Raw genomic sequence first — 18935 nt, forward strand, 5'->3', positions numbered from 1 at the left:
GTACTGCTTTAGTTATTTAATAATTTACAAAATATGTTTAACTATTATTGTAATAAGATAGTGAGTTTGTATGGATAAATTAAGTTTCTTTTTTTGTTTTTTAATTTTTGTTAAAGGGTATGGCACCTATGTTTTAAAATAATAGTTAAGATGAATGGCGTGCAAGTTAAAATATTTTGTTTTGTGTTTTGTATTGTTATCATGTATAAGGCATGGAAGTTCATGCTTTTGCACACTTCAATATATAGTTATTAAAAACTTGTCATGCAATTTATGAATTTCAAATAAGTTTATTGATCTACCCGAGTTTAAAATGTTTTTTATTACATACAAGTCTTCTCTTAGTCAATCTAATACATTTTCTTTTTCTCTTATAATATCTTGGTCTGTTGATGTTTCTTCAATGTATTTTTAATTATACCAAATTTAATATAATATTATAATATTATGTTCAAATTAGTTAAATTATGTTAATCTTAATTATTTTTTGCATAATATTAAACTTTATATTGATAAAAAAATACTATTGGTTGTTTTTAATATGCAAGATAAATGAATAGTATACATTCTTAACTGTTTTTAAAGCATGAACGTCCATGTCCTTGTAAACAAATATAATTATTAAGATTTTGTTATAAAATTAGTTAGGTTATCAAGACAAATTTGATCAAACTTATTTAAAAGATTGATTGTTTTTAGTACCATATTCAGTTAAAATAAACTAAACATAATTTATTAAATATTCAGTTATAATAAAAAAAAAATAAATAAATAATCAATATTGCTATTTGAGTATATGCTATTTTCGTTTTGTACTAGAACATAATATGTCACGTGTGAGTTATATCAAAAAATTATTAGCATTTTTAATTGAACATTTGTTATTGTAAAATATTGGATTTCATATTTTATATACCGAATTAAATTCTTCGAAAATAAATATCTACTTCAACTTTTTAGTTTTGTTTTTTTACTCAGTCATATGAAATAAACCATTAAATACAAAATGTAGTAATAGTATAAAATTATAACATTAATGACAGATCACCTATTTTTAATTTATAAAATTAATTACACTAAATAGATCTGAGATTATTTATATTATTCAAATGATTCATAAATATTGCTCGCAAATGATACAAAAACTAATTTTGATTTAAATAAAAAAGAAATTGTAATAATTGTGAATGTATTTTATATTATTCAACGTTTTGGATGTTAAACTTTTTAACTGAGAGATTTGTACTATAAAGTTATTCCAAATATTTATACAGTATTAAATAAACATTTCAATAATTTTATATCTAAACATGTTATATTATTAAATATAAATGAATAATTATTATATTTGTGATATATTACTTTAAAATAAACTTATGATATTCTTAACAATTGTTTACTGTGTGTTATTTATTTTAGTTATTTATATATTTGAAGAAAAAAAAAATAGCTAAAGAGGACAAAATTATGACTTTTACATTACAAAACTGATTTATTTTTTATTTTTTGTATTTTGAGTTTGAATCTTAAACCATTTAAAAACTGTTTTATATTATTCTTTATTTGATATTGTGTAATCAATATAACAATTTCGGGTGATAATTCGGTATGCGCTCTACAAGTAATGTCGTTCTACACCATTGACCTTACACTAAGGCAGCGGTTCTCAACCCTTTTGTAGGTACTCTCGTACCACCTACACAGTTTGAAAATGTTTACGTACCACCTGACCGCTTTTTTTTTGGTTATTAATAATGTATACGTTTATGTTTTTTATAAAGGGAGGTTTTCTTCGCGTACCACCTACGAGTTTTCCACGTACCACAGGTGGAGAACCGCTGTACTAAGTTATAAAGGACTATGTTCTACTCTCGGTCTTTATTAGCTTATGGGGATGTTGGACAACGACTATATATGCATTATCTGCATCGTTTTTATAATACATGACGATGACGTGTTGGATATTTATTTCGACATTTGACTTTAATATCTAATCTTTACCTTAAATTATATAAGTAGGTGCGGTGGGTTTTATTTCAGTCGTCTTTTCGGTTTTCAGTTATGTATAGCGCTTACGGAAGTTGTTCGTTACGAATATAATATTTATTATTTTTTAATATTTTTTATACATAATTGTGTACCTATTATTTATTAATTGTAATAGCCGTGATGATGTGTTACAATAAAATGCAATCAAAACGACGTATGCAGAGCGCATACTGAATCGGAAACTTACCCGTAGAGCGCATACCGAATCAGCATCCAATTTTTCTACACGACACTACCCAAAAACCTTACTTATAACTTATATAGTATTATATATAATATATACCTAAGTCTAGGCAAAGAAGTTGTTCTCAAAAATAATATACATTCCATACCATATTTAGTATTATAATAGTTACTACTTATAACACACATTTTTTTTTCATCGTGTGATTTGGAATACGAGAAGTGGGGCGAAGATCGGTTAAAGAATCGTAAATTATGTTCAAGCAATTATTTTGAAAAATATGCTATGCTCCTACACTTTGACACAACTCTATATAGTTTAACACAAAGTTCTATAAAACCTAACCTTTTTTTGCGAATGTATGATGGACACGTATTACGTTTTGGACATTTTGTTATTTGATATTTGAATGGATGTCACTTGCTAAGGCCAATTAAAATTCAGTGTACGACTGTTGGTACATAAATGTATCACATCAGCTACGGGAAAAGTTCATTTCGCTGATACGTTAAACACAATACCTGTATAAAATAAAAATATAATATGTACCTATGTATATTATATTACATGGTATTATGTTACGATAACGTATTATTTTATTAGTGTTCATTTAGATCGCAATTCATTAAAATGCATAATGCGTACCTTGGTACCTATTAATAGTATTTCGGTTGTTTTATATTTGTAATAAAAATAATAATAATATAATATGTGTAATACTAATATAGTAAACCGACTAATGATAGTTGGTTACATTAGTGACTACTTAATATTAATAAATACGATTTTTATTTTTTTACCATTTAATTAAATATGTATACGACGTGTATACGATTTTTGTAAACAAACAACAATCACAAAGATATTTCCATATTATTTTGCACTTGAATATTTTACATTTTCGTAGACATTAGCATGACCGGTGTGGCGAATATTATTAGTATAATATTAATCCATCTACAAATACTTATTCGTTACACATTAGGTACACTATATATAAACCTTGAAAATGATAAAATTCGTGTTTCGTAGTGTAAGTATAAGTATAGTTGTAATGAACTACGAAAATAATCGAAAACCCAAAATATTGTATACATACCACAAACCTATATTTAGGAAATTTTTTGGGGGGCCACCGCGGGAGCATCCTCTTCGCACCCTCCTTTGGATCCGCTCCTCATGTGTATTTATTTTTGACTCTATACAGAGTCAAAAGGCGTCACCTATTATTTTGATAATTATAAATAATAATGAATTTTAAATTATGCTCAACAAACAGGTTCTAAGTGACATTATCATAGTGACATTATTGCCTACACAAAAAGTGAAATAAGAATTATAGTCGTCGAGAAAACTCCGCAACGTCCGTTGATCGAGAGACATGTCACAGTATTTGCAATCGCATAATATCTCTATACATAAACTGTAACTATCCAAATAACTACCTATTTTAGAAATTCGATTAAATGACACATTTAAACATTTACGCAAATGTAATAGGTGCAATATTCTATCTTGTATAGCTGTAGTCTATGCTAATTTATTAATATTTATAATATACCTACTCATTTAACTTATATCCTATACTTGAAGTTATATCTCCTTAATATTTTTGTAAAACCTGTTTAAGGACTATTGTCTTGGGTTAATATAAATTATTTAACAACTGAAAAACTACTTGTTATAATTTCGAATTAAGTACTCCCTTTAATATTTTACAGTCAAAAAGTGCAATCTCATTTAAAAATATAAGTTTATATTGTTAGAAGTTGTTTTAGAACACCTCTTAAGACATAAAATAAATCTTAAAAATAGCATAATATGGTCTTTATAAGTATACTTATTAGTAGTACACTGGCGCAATCAGAGGGTTGGACTCCGGGTCCGGATCCCCCCACCCCTTGACTCGTATATAGTAGTAAATTAATAAATAAAACGCCTTTTAGATTTTTCTTTGTAAAATGTCTATGTTAGCACTTAGTTAATATTTAAAATAATAATACTAATTAAAAAATATATTATTTATAAAAATTAAGATGGTTTATTTTGTTGGACCCATGCTTCCATGAAAAATTCCTGGTCGCGCTACTGATACTTATAATGTATAATGACTTAAGTCATATATTCCAAAAATCTGACTCAATGCTTTACTTTTAAGACCCTAATGAGAAAAAGTCAAGAAGTACTCTGCAAGCTCATCAGGCTAAAATTTAGATAGTGAAAATTATTTTTTTTTTATAATTTTATTTTTTTATTGCACAATCAAAATTACTTTCAAATATGCGGCAATACAAGAGATTTTTGTGTATGTTGTAGGTTGTATATAATATGTACTCGTATATACAGAAAAGACATGATTTAAAGAATAAAAATAGTAATTTTAAAATTATTTAATTAAAATTTAATTCACCCAGCACCCTAAAGGCTATAAAAACCTATACGCAAGCTTAAAAAAATATGAATTAAAAATATATATCCTTCGAGTCCAAGAAATCTTTTAATATAAATTTGATTGAAAACAGTCAAATAGTTTTTGAATTGTCTACAGAGGACAAGAAAACAAAGAAACATATATTTTTATAATTAGATATAGATTTATTTTGCTTAAGATGAAAATATAATATATACATTCCGACAAAAAAAAATTCGTTGAAACGTTATGCGGAAATGTATGCATAAATTTTAAGATGATGAAATGAAGTTATTTCTTTAATATATTTTTATACAACTGTGTAAATCGTATATAATCTAAAAACTTTACAAAAATTTATCAACTTCTCGGCCTCAATTTCTGGTTTTGTATTTAAGTTTTTATTGTCTAGCCTTTATTTTAATATTTGATGTTTCTTGGTGTTTTTAATTTTTGTTGATAAAACCGAAGACATTCTAAACCAACTTTTTACTTTAATTAGCAAAAAGAATTCAATATCACTCAAACCGTAATTTATTTTCGAGATAGGTTTTTTGTAAAAACGCTCTAGGAGAAAAGAAACATTACGAATGCAGGTAATAATAGTGAATACTGAATAATTTTCACATTTGACATATTATTATATAATTTATTATCCACAATATTTATTAATCGTTTCTATTGATATGTCTACAGACAGAAACCCATCCGGCGTATAATATACAAAAAAAAAAAACATTCTGACGTAAAAAATCGCACAATCTTATAACTGGCGGTACTTCATCACACGGGATTGAATGTGTACAGCTGCATGTATGTATATTGTATAGTATATTAACAAATAGGTCCCTAGGTATAGTTTATATAGGTATTTTATCATGTCTAATATTTATTATGTAATACATAGCACGCGCATATATTATTACATACTCATATAAGAGTATTTATGTATAATTTCATGATCTATACAATCGCATATAGGTAGGTACCTATATAGTCGTATATTGCCAACGTTCCTGCGAAGTGACAAAATTGATTATTTGATTGTAAAATATTACAGTTATTTATACATATGAATATAATATAAATGCAATTTTAGTCCAAGTGTACTCACATAATATTATTACGGGACTCGTCCTCGTCGTATATATAAAGAAATATAAATGTATAATATATGCCTACCGTAAGTCTTGCAGTCACCCGAGGACACGTTTGTAACGCGTCTACATAATACATTTTGTACACATAATATTTATGTGTATGCGTTTTATAGCAATATATGTATATATTGTACAAAACTTCCACGGCTGACTTCGAAATGTCAACGTGTAATAATTTTTACCGTCCAGACCTAATGGAATTAAAACACGCAAGGACGTCCGGTGGACTTTTGCGTTTCTGAAATCGTCGTAGCACTTACGTCGTCGTCGTCGTCTTCGTCATCATTACAATATTTTTAAAAGTATAATAATACGTATTATTGTGCTATTTATGCGCGAAAGACCAAGGGTGTTGTGTACATAAAACGTGTACCTACCGGACTAGGTCGACTGGGCTGAATCATAGAGAAATTTTGCTTCTTCAAATCGTTTTTCTGTACGATATACATAATATGCTATAGAGTGTGTAGTCATAAACAGGTAATAAATAATAATAATAATAAACGACTTTTAGAAAACTAACATTCTTATCTAGTCGATTTGTAAATCGATATAGAAGTATACCAAAAAATAAAGGAACGAGGAAAAAACGAATAATAACCAACATGTAGGTGTTTGTGTGGATATATATAAGTAAAATTGGAGTATACTATAGCTATAAATTATATACGTAAAATCCTACAACCAAATATTTATCCATTGGTGGTTATGATGGACCGTTTTATTAAACTAAAAACATAAAATAAATTATTAGAGTATTTTTTTTTTCATTATGTTTTGCTAAAAAATATCTATACTAATATTTTATACAGCGTATTCTATTTAATACGATCACACTATTAAATGGTGCTAATAATTTTGATTTTATTAAGTGTTCTATGTAAAAGTTGTATAGATTACGATAAATTACGATTTTTACAATGCTATATGTAACTGTAAATGTCTAGCATACTACATTGTCATTGTGTATACTATATAGTGCAATTAAATGATGCTATCAGTACTATTTAGAACAAAGATAGAAAAATATTTTTTATACTTAAAAAAAAAAACAAATGTTTGGGTATTAATAAGTAATTAATACTGTAATTATTTAAGTTAACATTGGTTAATACAGGTATTCAATAATCTAGGAAAAATTTTTGTATAGAAAACTGAGTGTCACAAATTTTTAACTCTTGATTTTACCCTTAAAAAAAATATTTTAAAGTAACAATTTTAGATATATATATAATTTAGATTATAAGATATCAATTATTTCTAACAATTGCTTAACATTTTTTTAGACTAAACTCATTTTATTAATTTCATGTCGTTATATTTTTTAAGAATTTATAAGATTTAAGGCAATTGGAAATAAAGAAATGATATAAATCATAATAATAAAAAAAGATAGAAAAGAGAGTACCATTCTGCTGTATATTATGTTTAGATATCGAGTATGTCTCTAAATATGTTTTATAAAAGAAAAATTATTTATTTTAAAAATAAAAATGTATTATTTTATTCGATTATAAAAGATATATTTCTTATTTTCTTTAGGAAATTAGAAATATCTAATTCAATCTAATCAAATGTAAACATAAAATATTAAGCTGTTCAATTGGATTTCCAATATCTTTTTACCGGATTTTGTTTATTTCTGATTAATCTTTCCGATTCAGTCAATACTATTCTTGCCCTATCCTTGCTAGCTTATTGACACATTATGTTAGTAATTATTTCCAAATACTATGATATTTATTAGGTATCAACGAGATGGGAAAATCTATTGTTTCAGTCTTAACAATCATTGTTAGTTCTGTGCGGATTTGTTGATAGAGTTGTTAAATTAACGTTCCATGTCTCTCATACAAACAATAGTAGTGTTTTTCTTAAAATTAAATTGTTTGTTCTTTTAACTTTCTTAAATATACCTCAAACATAATCTTTATAAAAATACTGTAGTAGGTCTTTTACTCGATTCTTTTGAGATAATTTTGTTTTAAATATCTCATCCTTTCTTTCACTAACTCGTTTTAAGGTAAAAGTCAATGCATCCATTACCTAACCTATAACTTGGAAATTTTTGTCCTCTTTATATCGTTTACATAAGCTCAGGTTTTGTACTTTTCTATAAGTGTTTTGAGATAAATAATAAATTAACTCTCAAATTAAAACGCGTTCACCAAAAACTTTTTTAGCAGCATTGTGAACTTTCAAAGTCAACATTAAAGTACAATGAGTCGGGGTGTAAATTCACGGTAGTTACACTCATTGAAAATTATGTTAAACATCTTCATAAGTAATTTGAGTTTTTGCTGAAGTAAACAAAACACTGGTGTATTATAAATATTATTTATTTGAATTCGAATAACATAAAGTTGTAAAACATTTTCGGGCGCTAAACTAAAATTACCATCAATAACCAGGTATTATCATTTGCTAACTGTTCTAAATTCTAATCTATATTATATGTTCATTTAATTTTGGACCATTTTCTTTTAATAAAAATCGCTCATTACCGCAATATATCCAATTTCTCAAGACCATAGTAAAAATAATATGACGCACAATGTACATATTATATGTAGTATTAATAGTATTATGATGTATACTAAACATAATCCTTCAAAAAATATTATTTAGTATTTACAGTGAATTGAAACTCTTCACATATATTATTATTTATTCTATCTACGATGTAATTTTCTATATAAAAAGTTTTATTTAAAAAAATTATACATAATAATCATGGTAAATACTTTTAGGAATGTTTTTTTTAACTTTTCGGTTTTATCGGGTTTAAAATGGTTCTTTGATTACGAATACTGCTTTTTTATCGACACTTTAGAAGGTAATTTAATTAATATATATTTTTTTTTTTGATACATTTTGTTTGTTTTTATCAAAATGTTGTCCTGGATTATTACAAATCTGAAGTGAACAATCTTTAATATCATATTTGATTGTTAGGACTTCTATTAAAATCTTATTAACAGCATGACAATGTTCTTGTTCAAATCGTTTAGTTTTTTTTATAGTTTAAATCTGTAATTAATATTATAGTTAGTGCATAGTGCATTACATTTTATTGTTGATTTTTTTTTGATAATTTCTACCGAATAATATTTTGGAATTTTTTGTATAATGTACGTAGATGTATAATGTAGGTACATAGCATATATAAGTTTCCCGTGTATTGCAATTTTATCGTATGCTTTATTTAATTATTTAAAAACTTTCATGGTTAAGCACTCATATTCAACTTAAAACATAAACTATGTAGTATGTACACATAGTTATGATAATTGAACAATGAATGTATAGTGAACTAATTAAAAGTCAATTAAAAACATAAATTATGATTTGGTTTGTGATACGCTTTTTGTTTTCAAGAAATGGTTTTAGATAATAATGAAATTGATTAGTGTTTTAATCAGTGTTAGGTCAAGGGTGAGAATTGAAAGCTTAAGATATTATTATATGATTCCGGAAAATGTGTTCGAATATATTATATTGTTTAAGTGCTTAAGGACTAAGGATAATCTTAAATGTACAAAATGTTACCATAATATAAAAACCATTTGCCCGTGAATATATGTAGATCTCATTAAGTATAGACCACTGTTTAACTTAAAATATATATCTATTTCATTGATACTTGAATGGGTAGCATAATTGTTGGTATTTTGTACATAGCCGACAAAATTAACAAAAACTGGAGTGTAAATAATGTCTGAAAATAGATAATGTAGAATACAGATATAGGACATATATCTATAGAGATGTAGATAATATATGATCTTCAGACAATAGAAATTTATTATTGCGCAATATTTTTCAATTATATTTTGTTTTGAGACGATTGTAAGCGCATAACTATACGAGATAATTTACCTATATAGATATTATAAAATATAAATATAGAATAATAACATCATCGTACGAAATATATTTTTTCTATCGAAATAATGTCATTTACTATTCGAGGTCTGGTTTGTCGTTTGTTTTTCAAAATACGCAATTTCAATATCGAGGTGATCTTCTTTATTCATAGCTACTCGTCCCCTGCAAAACAAACTTCGGTGTGCGAGTATAAATACGGCTGAAGTTTTACAGATCCAGCACAACGCAATCAGCACCACACTTGATCGCTTAAAACGGTCCGCAGTACTCAACAATTCAAAAAATAAAAATCACCACAAACGTCAACATGTCCGGAAAGCTCGTCGTAAGTATAAAATATATAAATACGAATTATAATTTTTAAGCATACAACATTTTATTTTTGCGAAATACACGTTTCTGAAGCTTATAAGTTATTTATAATAACAAATATGTACTTGATATATAGTTATGGATTGTATGAGGCAATGAAGAATAGAAGATTTAAAATACGAGTTTATAGTTTATAATATTATGTTATAAACTTCATGTAACGTGTATGTTCAGGTTGCCATTTTGTATAATATACTTAAATCTAGTAGCTTCTATTCCTATATAACTATATTATATAAGTACTATAGATATTATAGAATGAATGTATATTATGTATGCGTGAGTTATAAACAAACTTATTAGTTATTAGTTATTACATGTATTTAACGGAAATAATAAGCTTTATGATGTGTTCTCTCTTTTAGATCTTTTTCTTGGTAGCCGTCGCTCTGGCTTGTATTGGTTCCGCTGCCGCCCAATTCATCTACCCAGCAGCTCCGGTTGTTACTTCCTATTACCACCCATACGGATACACCTACCCCTTGACTTACAACTACAGATTTGGTGCTTACCCATACCTTTTGCGCCGTTAAGTCACACTGCCAATGTTCTTCTCTTTTCCAATCGGTGAGTATATTTAAACGAAAAAAAATAATTTAATACTATACATCGCATATCCATAAAACTGCTTAAATCATCTACTTGTAATGATTTTTGTAATAATATAATAGATATTACGTTTATAAAATTACTACTTCTTTAACTTTAAGATATACGTTCATATTATACTATTAGCAATTATAGTTTATACCTATATCATGTTATAAGTAATTATATTGATTTTTTATGTACATTAGGAGTAGAACGCATTATTAATCATATTACTTTAGAATTTAAAAAAAAAAATAAATTGTCATTTAATCATTTTTTTTTCGTTGTTTGGTTTCTGTAGTTGATATGCATTGGTATATTTTACACAGCTATTTGTTGCTCTTGTTTAGAATATTAAAAAAACAAATTATTATAGTTGGATTAGTTTTATTTTTATACACACAAATTAAAATATACTATGTGTACCTACCTAATATAAGTTTACATAAATACGGTTTTTGTTTACAGATATATCTTACAGAAGAATACGACTTCATGCCAAACGATGTTTACAATTTTCACAATATGTTAACAAATTTATTAATTTGGTTGAAAAAAAAATGTTGTATATTTTTAAATATTAAATCATTATAAATTATTATTATACACGTCATGATAAAATAAAAAAAAATTCTTAAAAAAATTACTCATACTCTTGTTATTTTTACTGATGCCCAATTCTTTTTTATCATTACACAAAATATTCTTGACAAATTTTGGTTTTCAAATGGTAGGTATTTAAATGTATATTTAAAGATATAAGACGTCAATCATTTTTACACACAAAAGAACAAACTATACCTATAGTAGGAACTAGGAACCTTAAAATTTCACAACACAAAAAAAAAATAGGAGTTGTTATGTAATAAAAAAAAATACACATAATTTAGGTAAGAATAATTATAATTTAATTTGTAATTATAACTAATATCTAATAAAAAATATACAAATTAAATTTTTTCTCCTTTAGTATTTTTTTTTTTGTGGTTTTTTCATTGTTTTTATTTTTCGTGATTCGAATAAATTATATAGATACCTACGTAAACTCGGATTCAGGATTTCAGACAATATATGTGTTATTTAGATTTGTGAAATCGTCCATCAACAGTTTTTTTTCAATTTTTATTTGCATTTTATTCATATGTATGAAAAAAGTAAATGTATGTAAAAAAACACATTTATTTATCTAAAAAATTGTAGTTATAAAAACCACGTAAAATTATATGTGTATTCAATGTCAAATAATATATAAATATGTATATACATTTATTTAAAAATAGTTATTACTATTTATACACTACATTAATTATTATGATATATTGACTGTAAAAAAAAAATTGAAAAAATGAAGGCAATATAATAGATTTGATTGAAAAAAATGAAAATTGTATTGATATAGAATCTAAAAATCCGGCTGAAATATTTGAAAATTGACGAGCATTGGGGAAAAAAAACGTCCAACGAATAAAGTTTACGATTGTTTAAATTTTCAGATACGTGTTCTCTTCTCCAATTCACTGCCATTTTCCATCACATAACTTCTTTGAAACGTTATTTTTTTTTATTCCTGACAAAGGTCGTTTCATTATATTAGAATGCTTTTTATTCATTTAAATTGTTCAACTAATAAAAAAATTGTACTGGTTCGTTAATTTTTGGTTAGTTAATGGTTAATACATCTTAAATCAACTGTTGCTTTACATTCTTTACAGTATCCTTGACAATTAAAGTAGCATCTAGACTCAGATACATTTAACGAATGTTTTTTGAACATCCAAATATAGTTTCCAGTTGTGTCGAAAGAATTTTAAACATTGTATGTGACCAGTCAGTTTTCATTGAAGAATTATCATCAGGAGAAAGTAATGATAATCAAACGTGATTATTAATAACAAACATTTAAAAGCATTAAGAATAAAAGCATTTAATATTTCGGTTTTAAACAACTTCAGAACCTCTACCAACTCTAGCTTATCGTAGTTGCATTTTCTTCCACCCATCTGAAATTGAACAGTATATATGATCGATATTTCCCGTAGGTAGAATTTTTAGAATATAATTTATTTATAAAAAAAATTACCAATTAGTATAACATAACATCCAATAACAAACCACCATTAACAGTATTGAGGTGATTTAGATGATAACTTATTTTATATGCTGAGCGGAGCGAATAAGATGAATTATTTTGCTTTTTAGATTTTCAACTTCAGCATATACCTAATATTATCTGGTAGGATAATGAATCTAGTTGGTAGTTATTAAAGTTTTCAATTAAGTTTGTAGTTAGAAATACATAATAACTTTTCTTTTTATAGCTTAAATTTGAAAATAGTTCAAAAAGCTTAATAAAGCACGGTCAACTTCTTTCTGGGGATAAATAGGGGAGGGGACGAAATACAAATTTTAAATTATTGCGTACAAATACTTACAAATTGTGCAGAACAATTTGGCATGGTTAAAAACTTTGAAGTGATGAAACGACTAAGTTTCGCGGAAGTTGGCCGTGATTTAAGCTTTTGTGGATAATCGAAAACAGCTGAACTTACAAATTTCCAATCTGTGCTTACATAAACTTACAAATGACTTACAAATTTTTGACAAAATTTGGATTCAAAATATTTACATTGGGTGGCCAATCTCACGGGTTATATATTATAGGTATATGTTATGATCTTTTAAAGTTTAAGTAGTAAAACCAATTTGGTTAATACTTAGTAGAAAATAAAATTCACTCTAAGAACTCTTTATAGAAAATATTTCTACAGTAATAGTGTAATATTAAAATTACCAATATGCAAATATCGATTCAAATTATAATAATTTTTAATTATAGTTTAATGAACATTGCATTTTTAAAATAGTTTATTTAAAAAATCCATTATAAAACAAAATACAAACTATTTATTTACTTTAGCAAAAGAATGATAGTATTTTTGTATTCAAATAATAATACCCAAGTCAACAGTTCACAGAAAAATATGAATTCAGAGTACTATACTATCTACCTATACTACTATGTAGTATGTACTAAATAATGGACATTATATAGTTGAACAATTTCATTTTAACACCGGAAACGTATACAATGGCTTAATGGCATCGTCGTCCGAATAGGTTTTTTATTTTTTTTAACAACGATGATCAGTAAATATACCTAGTCAGGTAAGACTACGAGAACCTACTTAAGTCGTATAATAAACCATATTCGATATTCATAGCGAATGATCAAGAATTCTATAGATAAAATTGTACGATATACCATATTATACCATATCGTAGTTAAATACGAAATAGAGGCATTTATAAACGATAAAAACTTTATACTATTTTAATGTTATAATTGGAATTGAACAGAAACTTATCTCACCACATACGATATTGAGTTATCAGTTCTTATTTCAGGCTTATAATACATGATTGGATTATTTGAGTTTTTCTACTTACAAACTGTAAAATTTATCAAATTAGTGTTCATTATTTAGTCGTTACTTAATCAAATACTACTGTACCTATGAAATACAAAATAAACAAAATAAAAACATATTTTTATTAAACATAAATTATTTTAATAATCGAACAATATTATATTAAGATGTCTTATTATTGAATATGCGTTCACGACGTAATAACTAGATAGGCAGTTTGTTATTTAAAAAAAAATTACAATCCATTTAAATTATACAGTTGTATAGTTGTTTAATGATATAATTTCACGTTAACACTCTATTAATAAATGGTTATGTATTATTATGTTCATCAATTTTTATTTTATATGAATAGTTTATAGGGGTAGTTTTATGCAGAGGCGTATTTACGGGGGGGGGGGGTCCATGGGGTCCAGACCCCCCTTGGCTCCATAAATACATATCTAAACGTCTAATTTATATAATATATTAACAGATCTGTATTATGAAAATTCTCTGGACCCTCTCCATAACAAATTCCTAAATACGCCACTGGTTTTATGTCGGTTCGTTATGTTCGGTTCAGTCAGATATATCTTATTATACCTTAATAATCTGAAATTGTTCTTAAATATTTTTACAGGATAGACCGACGTATGTATAATGTATAATATATTATAGATTCTTTAGTTATAATATTTGTGGGTTACCTGTCAGCTTGTGATAGTTGCGTGTTGTTGAATCGATAAATAAATTATAAGTTTGTATAATAAATATATATGAATTATCATGTCCACACGTTTCGTGTTATATTATTATAACGTACTGACGCCCATATAAAAGGTCGTTGGATGTATTATTATTAATAATAATAATAATAAAAATATAACCTCCGGTCGACTGGTTTTCGGGCCTTTTTTGCACAGCTTGCAATCCGGTAGTTTCTTAGTATCGGTTTGACACACAAAATGTATACTATAAATAATGAATGTATTTATGTAATTTATATTATTTACATTGTACATACATTGCATAAAATAAAATATAGGTTTTAAATTATAATACGAACCCGTTTATGCAGTGAAGACGATGTGTGTAACCGAGTTTGCGGTTATGCGGTAATTTTATAGTTTTTTTTTATTGTTCCTGACCTTCTTGTCTAGAAACGGTAGACGGTTGTAGTTTGTTGTGTGTATACTTTAAACTACTATATAGTCGACAGGAACTGTAGATAACGGCATTACGAACAGCGTAACAAAATTTCGCAATAATGTAAGCCGTTTTGGGCGACAGGCGTGCATATGTATATTAGAAATATTTTTGTAACAATAAATTGTGACATTTGGTAATTAATAAAATAATTAATAAATCATTAATAATAGTTCAAATAGATAATATAAAAAACCTATACTACGTTTTAACCGTTCGTAGTGTTCGTACGAGTAATTCCATAAGCTCATTGCTTGTCTAGTAGTATATTAAGATCTATGTGTAAAGCACACATATACATGATGTAGTATATTGCATATTATAAATAATTGTGTCATTATCATTATCTCATTATAATAGATGTTTGGTAAGCAGAATTATATATTTGCTACAAATACACGATTTCAAACACGTGTAGTGAGTACAAATATTTTTTGTGATTTTAATAAAGAATATTAATTAATCAATTTTAAAAACGGGTTTTGCAATCGATTACCTATATTTAGCCGATTGACCAGTTTACCAAAAATAAATAACAAAAAAGTCTTAGTTAATGTTTAGAACGGGGAGCAAAGAGAGCCGAGTTTATTGTAAAACTATATAAAAATAAAAATAAATTATGCGAAACAGTTTTGTATTTTTGTGTTTCAATGTTGTTATTGTGTATTTCAATAATTTATAATATGTATGTATACTTGCATCGAGATCAACTACCAATAATACCTTATTGGAATCGTAATGTTATGGTGGTCAATTTATTATATACTGTTCAGTGCATCTATACATCATGTTAGCTGACGTTTCCAGTATATATATATACAGGTATAATACTATTATTATTATTAAGATATAATACAATATATATCATATTGTCACTAGAGTCCTATATTGTGGCTGCTACTTACTACCAGACATCAGTACGCCAATCATGTATATAATATGTGTCTCTTGCCACAGTGATTTCTGTAGTACACACCCACTGAAGTGGGCTATTTTATTAATAAATATATAAGTGCGTGTTTTATAAAAACATCTTCACGTTATTATACGGTGAAAAAAAACAAGTGAGAGGGGGTGAACCACTCCCCTCCTGTGCGTATATATTATTATTACATACATCATCAAAAAATCCATCAAAAATCGCCCACTCGTATGGTTCTCATTAATATATATGTATTATAAATTTATAACATGATCTCGGTAAATGTTGTTGGAGAACTATATGGTTAATATTTATAAGTTGATACGACCTGTTAAATGTTGACTTGCAGTTAACTATTTGTTAAATAACAAGTTTTAGGGTAAATATCAATAAATGTATACACCTATTTTCAATTAACATTAAAATAAACAATTTTTCATTTCCTCAATGTAAATGCAAGTTTTTTTTTTTTACTCATTTTGTATTACCAAATATTGCAAAACGTTTTTATAAATTAAATTTCCACACAATAACAAGACGTTTGGCCGAATAAGCACAAGTGTACAATTTGTAAATGTCGGTTATAAATCTGATGTGGGTGTCGTGTATTATATTAATGCGTAATATATTCTCATTGTGATCCAAAAATTATAAGAATATAATATGGGCACATTTTTTTTTTATTAGCGTTTGAAGTTTAAATATTGTCAAAATCATGAATATTTGCAAATTATTTTGTATTTAAAAATCTATAAAACATTTGAGATATGTACTTAAATAATTAAAAATTTAATACACGATTTTCCACAAGTTTGGTTTACAATAATTATAATAGAAGTTGAACGTTGGTCTAATAAAAAATGTTGTCTTAAGTTTAAATATTTAAGAAATCAAAAATTCAGGAGTAAAATTACGATTTATTATCAAATCTATCATTTTAACATATGGCTATGGAGGCTATTAAAGAACACAGGCAAGTTGATGTCATTTTGACAAATTGTGTGACTTAGGTACTGTATGTCCGAGTTCACCTCGATACACATCTTCTATAGTATAGAATCTATACCTATATCAGAGTGTTATAACCTAACCACTTGATCGCCTTTTTTTAAATTATTGTTTATTGATAATTATGTAGCTGATAGCATACATTGGGGTGTTAATGGCTGACGTCTATAACCACACTTATTTTAGTTTTAAAGCTAGCCAAATTAGGCTAAATTAGGCAAAATTCAGTACTAAACATTCTAGGATCTAGAATATATTTTTTTAAATAGTGAAAAAAAAGGTCTTCCTAGATTTCTTAAAACTAAGATGCTCCACAATCTATAAAATGTTATCGAAGTGGTTTGTAGTGGTAAAAAGGTTGGGAAACCCTGTTCTAGATCGTTAATTAATGACCGACCTCAGACTTGGGGCCTTGTATCTTACCAAGTGAGGAGTCACTTTTGTCGTTCGTGTATGTTTTGATTTTCCAAATAAATAATAATAATTTTTTTTTTTAATAAATAACTTTCGGCTTTTTTATCAAATAATCATTATTAATAGTGATAAATTTCATTATACTGAAAATGTATAAAAAAATATATACGATTAAAGTTTAAAGTGTAGATTCTCAGAGATGCTACTGTTTGCCGGGTTGCTTCTTCTCGCTCGTGAAGGTATTCATGTAATAATATATTTTTATTTTTTGTAACTATAAAATTGGCCTATATTCTGCTATTATAATTGTGGATTGTATATATATATATATTATTAAAAAAAAAAACAGCTTAGATTAATCGTATTATAATTACTTATAAAATATCCAGAAAGTCGATTACAATAATTTGCATACATATCATAGTATTTATAACACGCTCGTTGCTAAACACTCGCCAGTTCTACTGCAAGTGTATTCGAAAGCCGGTTGAAGTGGGTCGTACCATTGAAAATTACCTTATTTTCTATATTATGGAGCATACAAAATATGTAAGTACAAATGTAGTGCATAATATATTATAGAAGCTGCCGGCGACGTTTATGCGTTCGTACTGGAACGATATCATAAACGAATTTCCGGCGAGCGCGTCGAATTTTCTAATCTCCGTCGAACGCGACTACAGTTGTAGTCCACACGAGCTCGACACACAGACGAGAATTCACATCTTCAATAGATAACATAACATAATATAATACGATTTAATATCGCGCTCGTACAAAATACGTAAAATATCATATAGCTATCAATACCACAGTTCACAACACGTCGTACCTATACCTACCATATACCTACACAATATATAGGTTACATAAAATAATAATGCAATATGCAGCATAAACGTATAATAATATAATAATGTGTACGTCTTATTCGTCTTATTGTCACGACGCGTATATTATAATAATATGCGTCGATATCCGTCGAATCGAGTCTCACGCCATCGTATATCACGACGAGTGCACCACTGCTGCTGCGGTGCGTTATTTACAAAATTTTGCGCTTATAGTCGTCCCACGCGAGGGTACATCGTCGTGTCGGACGACAACATTATCATTATTATTATTATTGTACGCCGCAGTGTGTGTATACACAAGTCGTATATAGACGTACAATAATACGCATATAATAATATGGCACAGGGTGTTTGTAGGGTTTGCATTGGCGCGATTCTTCGCTCGTCCCGTTTCCAAACTTTTTCCACACCCTGTACGCGTACACCCCCGCTCGCAAACGCACTACCCGCACGCACAATGCACTCGA

The 18935-nt window shown here is 27.1% G+C and overlaps 1 long non-coding RNA gene across 1 annotated transcript; it reads left to right on the forward strand.

Moving 5' to 3' along the window:
• The first annotated feature begins 9854 nt into the window (after positions 1 to 9854).
• On the forward strand, positions 9855 to 11300 carry LOC126549122 (uncharacterized). The gene is made up of 3 exons (XR_007603294.1): positions 9855 to 10016; positions 10429 to 10630; positions 11123 to 11300. It is a non-coding gene; the product is annotated as an uncharacterized LOC126549122 (long non-coding RNA).
• The last annotated feature ends 7635 nt before the right edge of the window (positions 11301 to 18935 follow it).

Source organism: Aphis gossypii, chromosome 1 (assembly GCF_020184175.1).
Source record: "Aphis gossypii isolate Hap1 chromosome 1, ASM2018417v2, whole genome shotgun sequence".
NCBI classification, from domain to species: domain Eukaryota; kingdom Metazoa; phylum Arthropoda; class Insecta; order Hemiptera; family Aphididae; genus Aphis; species Aphis gossypii.